Below are 8,668 nucleotides of genomic sequence, written 5' to 3'. Positions count from 1 at the left end.
CCCCCCCTCGCGGCCGCGGCCCCGCGCTCTGCCTCCTCCTCCTCCTCCTCCTCCTCCTCCTCCTCCAAGCCGGGGACCCCGCAGGCTGCTTCTCAGAGCGGCGCCCCTCCGCTCCCCGCCCCCGGACCCTGCGGCCACAGCGGGGTCACCCTGGGGCCTGGGGGGGGGGGATGGGGCGGGGGAGGCGGGGGCTGCTGGCGTCAAACCGCGCCCGGCGACCCGCTCCCGCCGCGTCCCGGGACTGCACGCGTCGGCTGCGCGGGTAGAAAACAGCGCGAAGGCGGCGCAGCGTGTCCCGCCGCCGTGGCCGGTGCTGAGATGAGGTTTCGGGTCCCGGGATCGAGCAGAAGGTTGGGTGCATTTCATCTTCTTTTCCTCGGACCCTGTCCCGCCAGCTCGCAGAAGCAGCTCGAGTCTCAGGCCAGGAGGGGCCGCGGTCGTCCGGGACCGTGTCCTTGGGCGTGGGGCGTCTCCGTGAACCCTAAGCTTGGCGGGGAAGGGAGATGCTGGCGGGGACTCCCGTCCCCTGACCCGCGGCCGCCGGCGATGCTCCCCCTTCGTCCTGCCTGGATCTACCCAAGAAGACACCATAGGAAAAGAAGGCCATGATCTTTTCCTTCTATTCACAGAATCTTTGTAGTTTTAAAGTTTCTGTAGATATAAACAGAGTCTCGTTTTGTTTGTCTGCAATGGCAGAGAGCTAGAGACCTAAAAAGAACTAAATATACTTGTGTAGCATAAAGTTAAAGGAATAACACTACCCAACTTTAAGACTTACTAGAAAGCTTCAGTTAGCAAGGTATTGCGGATTAGCGAAGGGATAGACACACAGACCAATGAAACAGAACAGAGGGTCCTGAAATGGGACTAGGGAAACATGTCCTATTGATTATTGACAAAGGTGTAAAAGCAATTCAGTGGAGAAAGTCTTTTTTTTTTCTTTTCAATAAGCTGTTCGAATAATTGGACATACATGTGAAGAAAAATTCCACCTAAACCATACAGTTTATACAAAAACTAACTCAAAATGGAGCACAGACTAAATGTAAAATGTAGAACTAGAAAATTTATAGGAGAAAATCTTCATCATGTGGGGTTAGGCAGTGTTCTTAAGTATGTCACCAAAAGTTCTAGCCAGAAAAAGAAAAAAATAAATTGTACATCATTGAAATTAAAAAGTTAAAAAAAAAAAAAAAAAAAAAAAAAACAGCTAAGAGGGCAGCCCGGGTGGCTCAGCAGTTTAGCGCCGCCTTCAGCCCAGGGCCTGATCCTGGAGACCCCGAATAGAGTCCCACGTTGGGCTCCCCGCATGGAGCCTGCTTCTCCCTCTGCCTGTGTCTCTGCCTCTCTCTGTGTCTCTCATGAATAAATAAATAAAATCTTAAAAAAAAAAAAAACAGCTAAGAGAAGAAAAGTTTTAGATTGAGAGAAAAAAATTAATAAATCACAAATGTAACAAAGGCTGGTGACAAGGATATATGAACACATCTTAAAATTAACAATAAGGAAATAAAAATGGAAAAATTAGGCAAAAGACATGAACAGACTTCCTTAAAGGATATAAGTACATGAACATCATTAGATATTAGGGAAATGCAAATTGAAGCCATAGTGAAATATCATTACACATCTACTAAAATGACAGTACCAAGTCTCTGGGATAAGGAGTAACTAGAATTCTCATAACACTGCTGATGAGAATATAAAATGGTATAGCCACCCTAGAGAAGATTTGGCAGTTTCTCATAAAGTTAAGCATGCAGGTACTATACAATTTAGCAAACTTGGATTGCTAGGAAATCTGCCTTAAAGAAACAAAAACTTGAGTTCACACAAAAATCTCTGCAGGAATGCTCATAAAAACTTTATTTGTAAAAAGCCAAAGCTACAATCATCACATATCCTTCAAAGTGTTAATTGATAGACAAAACAGTGGTATACCCACTGGATAGAATATTCCACAATGAAAAGAAATTGTTGATATACACAACTTAAAAGAATCTCAGAGTCTCCATGCTGTATAAGAGAAGCCAGTCTGAAAAGGCCATATACTATATGCTTCCATTCTTAGGACCATCTCAAAAAGATAGAACTATAGCGATCAACAGATTAGTGATTGCAAGGGGCTATGTTTGTGGGGAGTTGTGACAGTAACAAAATAGCATGGAGATTTTTGGTGAGATGAAACTGTTATGTATTCTAATTATGGTGATGACTCTGCAAATCTACATATATGTTAAAATTTATGGAGAATTTGTACCAAAAGAAAAAGTCCATTTCAGTATGATAATTAGGACATCAGGGGGAAGTCATACACTACGGACTGAACAAACTAGATGATGAACAGCTGGGATTTTGTCTTCTATTTTTTTTGGGGGGGGTATTTTGTCTTCTAACTAGTAGTAGCAAAGAATTTGCTTTCCAAGCCAATGCTGGGTGCTTTTCTTCAATCTTTCCTATAAAGTAAAAAGAGTTGTTCCGGTGCACGGGGGTCAAGCCCTTTTGCTGCCTTTGCCTGGCCTCTCAGGAGTGGGGGGGGGGGCGAGGGTTAGGACTGGGGGGTGCTGCAGACCTAGCCTCTGGGTGACTGTTGGCCTTTCCTCCAAACGAGGCAGGTCTCTGCTCCTTGTGAGCTGAGGCTGGGAGTTCCACCAGGTGGGACCTTGAAAGTTTAATTCAATTGTTTGCAGTCTCCAGTTTCATAGCGGGAAGTTTCATCATATCATAGCGGCTTTAATGGGGGTTGTTTAACGAGGAAAACAATGAGTTAGATAACAGTGAGTTAGATGATGTCATAACTCGGATTCAAGCCAAGGTTACTAGGGTCGCAATGCGGAGTACTAACCACTGTACCATCACTGTTGGCCAAGGACAACCTGCTGTGCTGTGGTTGAGAGCAATTAACTCATCCAAATAACCTCAACTTTTTAAATTGGTTTTTCTTTCCGTGGCTAGTGTTGGTGTCTCTCGACTTTCTTTTCATTCCTTTGCCCTTTTCTTCTCATCCTCCAGACTGCTCTCACTCTCACCTACCTCCTTCTCTTTACCTCTCCTCCTCATCTTTCTCCCTGTGCCAATCCCATCCCTAGACTGAGGCCACCACACTGTCCTGGAGGGGAGCTCATTGACGTTCTAGGTGGTGTCCTCTAGATGTTTCCATGACTGGGACATTGAGCTGGTTCTCAATCAGCTTCCAGGATAAAGATTTTAAAGAATGGCGGGCTTTCACATCTTCCCATTCAGGGCATTCTCCAGAACTAAAATTCATAGTCCAAGTGAATTTCTTGGTGCCCTTCCTGTCCCCTCCAGGCCCTTGCAGCTGAACGGACTCCTCCACCGAGCATTTATCGGGCGCCTACTAAGTGTCAGGCAATTCTGTAAGAGAGGGGGTGCATCGTGAGCAAACCCAAGGTCCCTGCCCCAGTGGAGTTCACGACTAGAGGAATTCAGGCGGGGCGGGGGATGGGAGGGTGGGGAGTGCGATGGAGGCAGAACCGACTCTCCTTCTCCTCGCACTTGCGCGCACGCCCGCTCTGCCCACCCAGGGATTTAGGGGGACTCGTGAGGCGCAGGACAGGTGAAGTGGAGCAACGAACTGGAAAATGGATGACTTCAGAACGAGAGGCTGCATTGTCACCCTGGAGCCTGATTCGATCCTAGGAGTTCTCCTCTCTTTTGGTCAGCACCCAAATTTGGGTAACCACACGACTCTTGGACTCAGAGCCTTCCGTGCCCTTAGGCTTCTGGAGCAGGGAGGGAGGTTAGGCAAAACAGAAGTGTTGCTTGCACACAGAGAACCCTTCTCTGTACTTCTGTGCAGTGAAATGATTATGTACAATATACTCCCCTCGCCCAGTTTTAATGAGATGGAAATGAGATGCATACACCACTTTATAAGTTTAAGATATACAGCCTCATGACCTGACTTACATATTGTGAGATGATTACCACAACGTTGGTAAATATCCATCATCTCATTCAGATACAAAATTTTTGGAAGGTATTTTTTCCTTTTGATAAAAACTCTTAACTATTTAACAACTTTCAAATATACTATACAGCAGGATTAACTATAGCCGTCATGTTGTGCGTTATATCCCCAGTATTGATTTCTCTTATAACTAGAAATCATAAGATTTTGACCAGGAGCGTGAGCCAATTATGTATATAATACAAATGACCAACAGCCTACAGCTGACCTTGCCAAATGTCTCAGTGGCTCAATCTGTTAGTACCTTTGGCTAACAGAAAGTTTGATGGTTTGAGCCCATCCAGGGATGCTTGTGTTTCTGGAGAAACTGGCTTTCAAAGCCCTCCTGTTTCTCCTTAGGATACCAGGCTTATGTGTGCATCTAATTCCCAGGCACCACTAAAAAAAAGAGTGCCCCTTTGGAGAAAAAGTTTTGGAGCTTCAGAGCACACCTGCCATACATCTTCCCCTACTATTTCTGAGGCTGTTTCTTTCAGTTTAGCGTATTTGGAACATTGTAAATCCCTAAAATGGAGAACAAGAGAACCAGGTGGAACCTTGAAAGGCATATCCATGGTGAAGGCACAGGCTCTGAGCAGGAAACGTATTCAGTCCAAAAAAGTTAATTGAGTTTTCTGTGCCTCCATTTTTACACGTATAATGAGCCACATGGAGTACTTGGCTTATCCAAAGTTTAAATGAGATGTGTAGGGAAACACATAGCCAATGACTCTCACATAACAAATGTTTAATACACATTAGCTCTTACCAGTGTCATTGCCATCAGCATTTTCATTACCTGCTTTGTTCTTTTTAGTTAAGATCCTTCTTGAGGGCAGCCTGGTTGGCTCAGCAGTTTAGTGCTGCCTTCAGCCCAGGGCCTGATCCTGGAGACTCAGGATTGAGTCCCACGTCAGAGTCCCACTTGAGTCCCACTTCGGGGCTCCCTGCATGGAGCCTGCTTCTCCCTCTGCCTGTGCCTCTGCCTTTCTCTCTCTCTCTCTCTCTCTCTCAATCTCTGTCTGTCTCTCATGAATAAATAAATAAAATTTAAAAAAGAAAGGACCCTTCTTGATATGAATGAGTCACTATTCAGACTCTAATTGATGGTCATGCAATTGGCTCCTATTTTGTTATCACAAATACTACTGCAGGGAACACCTTTTTACAAATATCTGTCATCATTCTTCTTCTTCTTTCCAGAATCCTGAAAAGGGAATTGTTAGATCAAATTTTGCTAATTCCTGCCTAATTGCCCTGAAAAGAAAATGTAGTAGGTCATATTCCCCACATTTTATGAATATTCTTTTCTCCAATGTTTTGCCAAAACTGGATAGTACTTACCTACCAGTTCGTTTAAACCTTTTTGTGCTAACATTTTTATAGACCTACAGTGGGAAAACGTTCTGTGCAAGACACCAAACCCAGAATTCTTCCATGAAAAGAGCCAATATTATGACTACATAAAAATCTATATTTGGGATACAAACAATAAATTTTAAATTTACACATATGTACGTATATGGCAAAGGAATTATTTTGTATTAGGAACACATTTTTGTCAAAGTTACATATACTCATAAGTTTATTTAGAAAAACAGCAAACCCCCCTTACTATTCCTTGACTTTCAAATTGTAAACATTGTCTCTCTTTCACATACTTCATCATCACCCCCACACCCAAACATGCTTCCTCTTGCTTTATCCTCCAGTACATTTGTATCATAATTTGATAGATCAATTATTATATTATTTTAATTATGTAAGCTTTATAATCAGAATTGGGCCACATAGGATACAGATTGCAGGAACAAAAACCCCAATGTTTTCAGGGACTTTTTTTTCTCAAGTGGATAAATTTGAGGTTTATTTCCTGTCTGATCACCTCCCCTCTACTTTCATATTCCAGGGAAGTACTGGATATGATTGGTTCAGCGTGGGTCATGCCCTCACCTTGAGCCAATGAGGGCAGGGCAGAGCACCTTCATGAACAGTACAAGGAAGACATTATTCAAGGAAGAAGCAATAATTCCAAGAACAAAAGAAGAAAAATGCTGGGGTGTTGAGTAGGCAACAAGAAGGACAAGAAAGCTATATTGCTCTGCAATGCATATACGTAGTAGAGTATGGATCCAAGGTGAAGGGAAAGGATTTTTGAGAGATGTAGGCCTTGGATATGCTTAAATGGGCTGAAGCTATGCACACACATGTGGGACTGCAGAGACGCTGGATGCTGATGAGGATCTGCCCTTCCTAACCTGAGGAGACTAGTGAGTGTCTTTGTCACCAGGCAGACACTGGCCTTGAACTAAAACAATTCAGGTGGAAAAATACAGGAAAGGGCTTTTCCTCCTTGAAGAAAAGTCTGGAGTCCGGTTTTGGTAGGGAGTGAGGCTATAGCTGGCCTGATAAGGGTACTAAAATCTATGTATAAGTGCAGTTCCATGAAAAGAATCACTTTTACTAGTAAAGAAGGTGCCTGCCATGCCACAGAGAAAACCTGTTGATTAACCCTGACTATTCACTTTGCTCAGTCTCCTGGCCAGACCCCCTACCCACACTTTGGAAAGGCTCAGTCTGCTCAGCCACCACATGTCCTGGCAACTTTCGTCGTTTTGGGTGCCTCCACCCTCTCCAAGCCTGTCCTGCCAGCAGTCGTCCTGGAAGGGAAGAAAAGAGAGGGAAAGGCTACTTACCATTTAGCGCCAAGGAATTCAACAAAGCCCTAACTTGGTTCTTAATAATTTGCTGGTCTATTTACCCTCGGACTCCGACTCCCACAATTAACGAAAAGAGCAAGGACAAACGCCCGGCCCGAAGGTCCCCCCCCCCCCCCCCCCCGGGAGCACTCCACAGGGAGCCGGAGGCGGCCACCCAAGGCGCGGTGACCCCGGGCTCCCGCCTTCTCCTCCCGCCCTCCTGTCTCCCTCCGGGCGTCTCCGCGTTCCCCTTCCTACCCTCCGTCCCTCGGGCCCTCACCGCCCCCCCCCCCCCCCCGTCTTTCAGACCCTCAAAGCGAGCCCTTAAATAACAGCGGTATTTAGAGTCCTTTCTAACCCGGTGGAAGTTCCAAAAAACTAAGACAGATTTGGCGGTGAACATTGTCACTAGCTATGAGGCCCTTCGTGACGTGTGACCGGAGCTTCTACGGAGCAGAAGAGAACGAGCGTGTTTCCACCGCATCCCGGGCCGAGGCGTCTTCTCCGTGGAGCGAGGGGGCGGCCCGCGGGCGGGACTCGGAGCTGGAGGGGTTCCGCCGGCGGCCGCGGGTCAGGGGACGGGAGTCCCCGCCAGCATCTCCCTTCCCCGCCAAGCTTAGGGTTCACGGAGACGCCCCACGCCCAAGGACACGGTCCCGGACGACCGCGGCCCCTCCTGGCCTGAGACTCGAGCTCCTTCTGCGAGCTGGCGGGACAGGGTCCGAGGAAAAGAAGATGAAATGCACCCAACCTTCTGCTCGATCCCGGGACCCGAAACCTCATCTCAGCACCGGCCACGGCGGCGGGACACGCTGCGCCGCCTTCGCGCTGTTTTCTACCCGCGCAGCCGACGCGTGCAGTCCCGGGACGCGGCGGGAGCGGGTCGCCGGGCGCGGTTTGACGCCAGCAGCCCCCGCCTCCCCCGCCCCATCCCCCCCCCCCAGGCCCCAGGGTGACCCCGCCAGGGGCCGCACGGCCCGGCGTCCCCGCTGTGGCCGCAGGGTCCGGGGGCGGGGAGCGGAGGGGCGCCGCTCTGAGAAGCAGCCTGCGGGGTCCCCGGCTTCGAGGAGGAGGAGGAGGAGGAGGAGGAGGAGGAGGAGGAGGCAGAGCGCGGGGCCGCGGCCGCGAGGGAGGGGCGCCCACCCGGGCGGCGCGGGGTCCCCCGGACGGTCCCTTCCCGGGACCGAGAGGGCACGTGCCACTCGCTGGGTGTTGGAGAGGAGGAGAAAAAGGGGGCGCCGCGGCCCGGCCCCCCGCGAAGGTTCCACCGAGACTTGAACTCGGATCGCTGGATTCAGAGTCCAGAGTGCTCACCATTACACCATGGAACCGCCGGGGGCGGGCCTCCTCGGCTCTCCGAGCTGTGCACAGCGCCCGCCTCCGCCCCGCGCGCCGGCGACGCGCCTCCTGCCGGCGTCTGCTCACCTCGCGCTCGGCTCCTCGTCCGCCACGGCCCGCCGGGGCTCACCTCCTCCCTGCCGCTCCCGGGCTCGCGTCCCGGGGAGCCAGATCGAGTCCGCTTGCGGGAGAACGACAGGGACGGGCTTTGGGGGCGCGCCCCCCGGGTGCACCTGCTCTGCCTGGAGGCCCGGACTCCTGCCCGGAGGTAAAGTTCCTGCCAGAATAAAAGAAGTCTTCCTTCCCTTCTCTTCCCACCGCCCTGGGAGCTCGGGGGAATCCTCAGATTTTTCTCTAGCTGCGCGGGCCTTCGGTCGGCTCAGGACCAGCCCGGAGCTCAGGACCGTCCCAAAGTAAGGCCCTGAGGCTCCGCGCGGCTTAAGGCCGGCTGGTCGAATCCCACCAAGCTGAGCCTGGAGCCCCGTTCTCTACTGTCCCTGCCGGGGGATGCGATGCGCCCGGTCTCACCCCAGCGTCGCGGAGCCGCACAGCGCTCGCAGCTCCGCGCAGAGCAGAACTGCCTGGGCCAGAGGTGCCAGAAAATCCACAGAGCGCTGCGCTGTACTCAGGACCTTGAAATTAAAAGTCAGACCAGCGACTA

General features: G+C 49.8%; 1 non-coding gene across 1 annotated transcript; it reads right to left on the bottom strand.

The window, feature by feature from the left end:
- Positions 1 to 7,928: 7,928 nt before the first annotated feature.
- On the bottom strand, positions 7,929 to 8,000 carry TRNAQ-CUG (transfer RNA glutamine (anticodon CUG)). The gene has a single exon. It is a non-coding gene; the product is annotated as a tRNA-Gln (tRNA).
- Positions 8,001 to 8,668: the final 668 nt, after the last annotated feature.

Source organism: Canis lupus, chromosome 12, assembly GCF_048164855.1.
Source record: "Canis lupus baileyi chromosome 12, mCanLup2.hap1, whole genome shotgun sequence".
NCBI classification, from domain to species: domain Eukaryota; kingdom Metazoa; phylum Chordata; class Mammalia; order Carnivora; family Canidae; genus Canis; species Canis lupus.
Note: the sequence above shows the minus strand (reverse complement) of the source record. Positions and strands in the feature narration are given on the sequence as shown.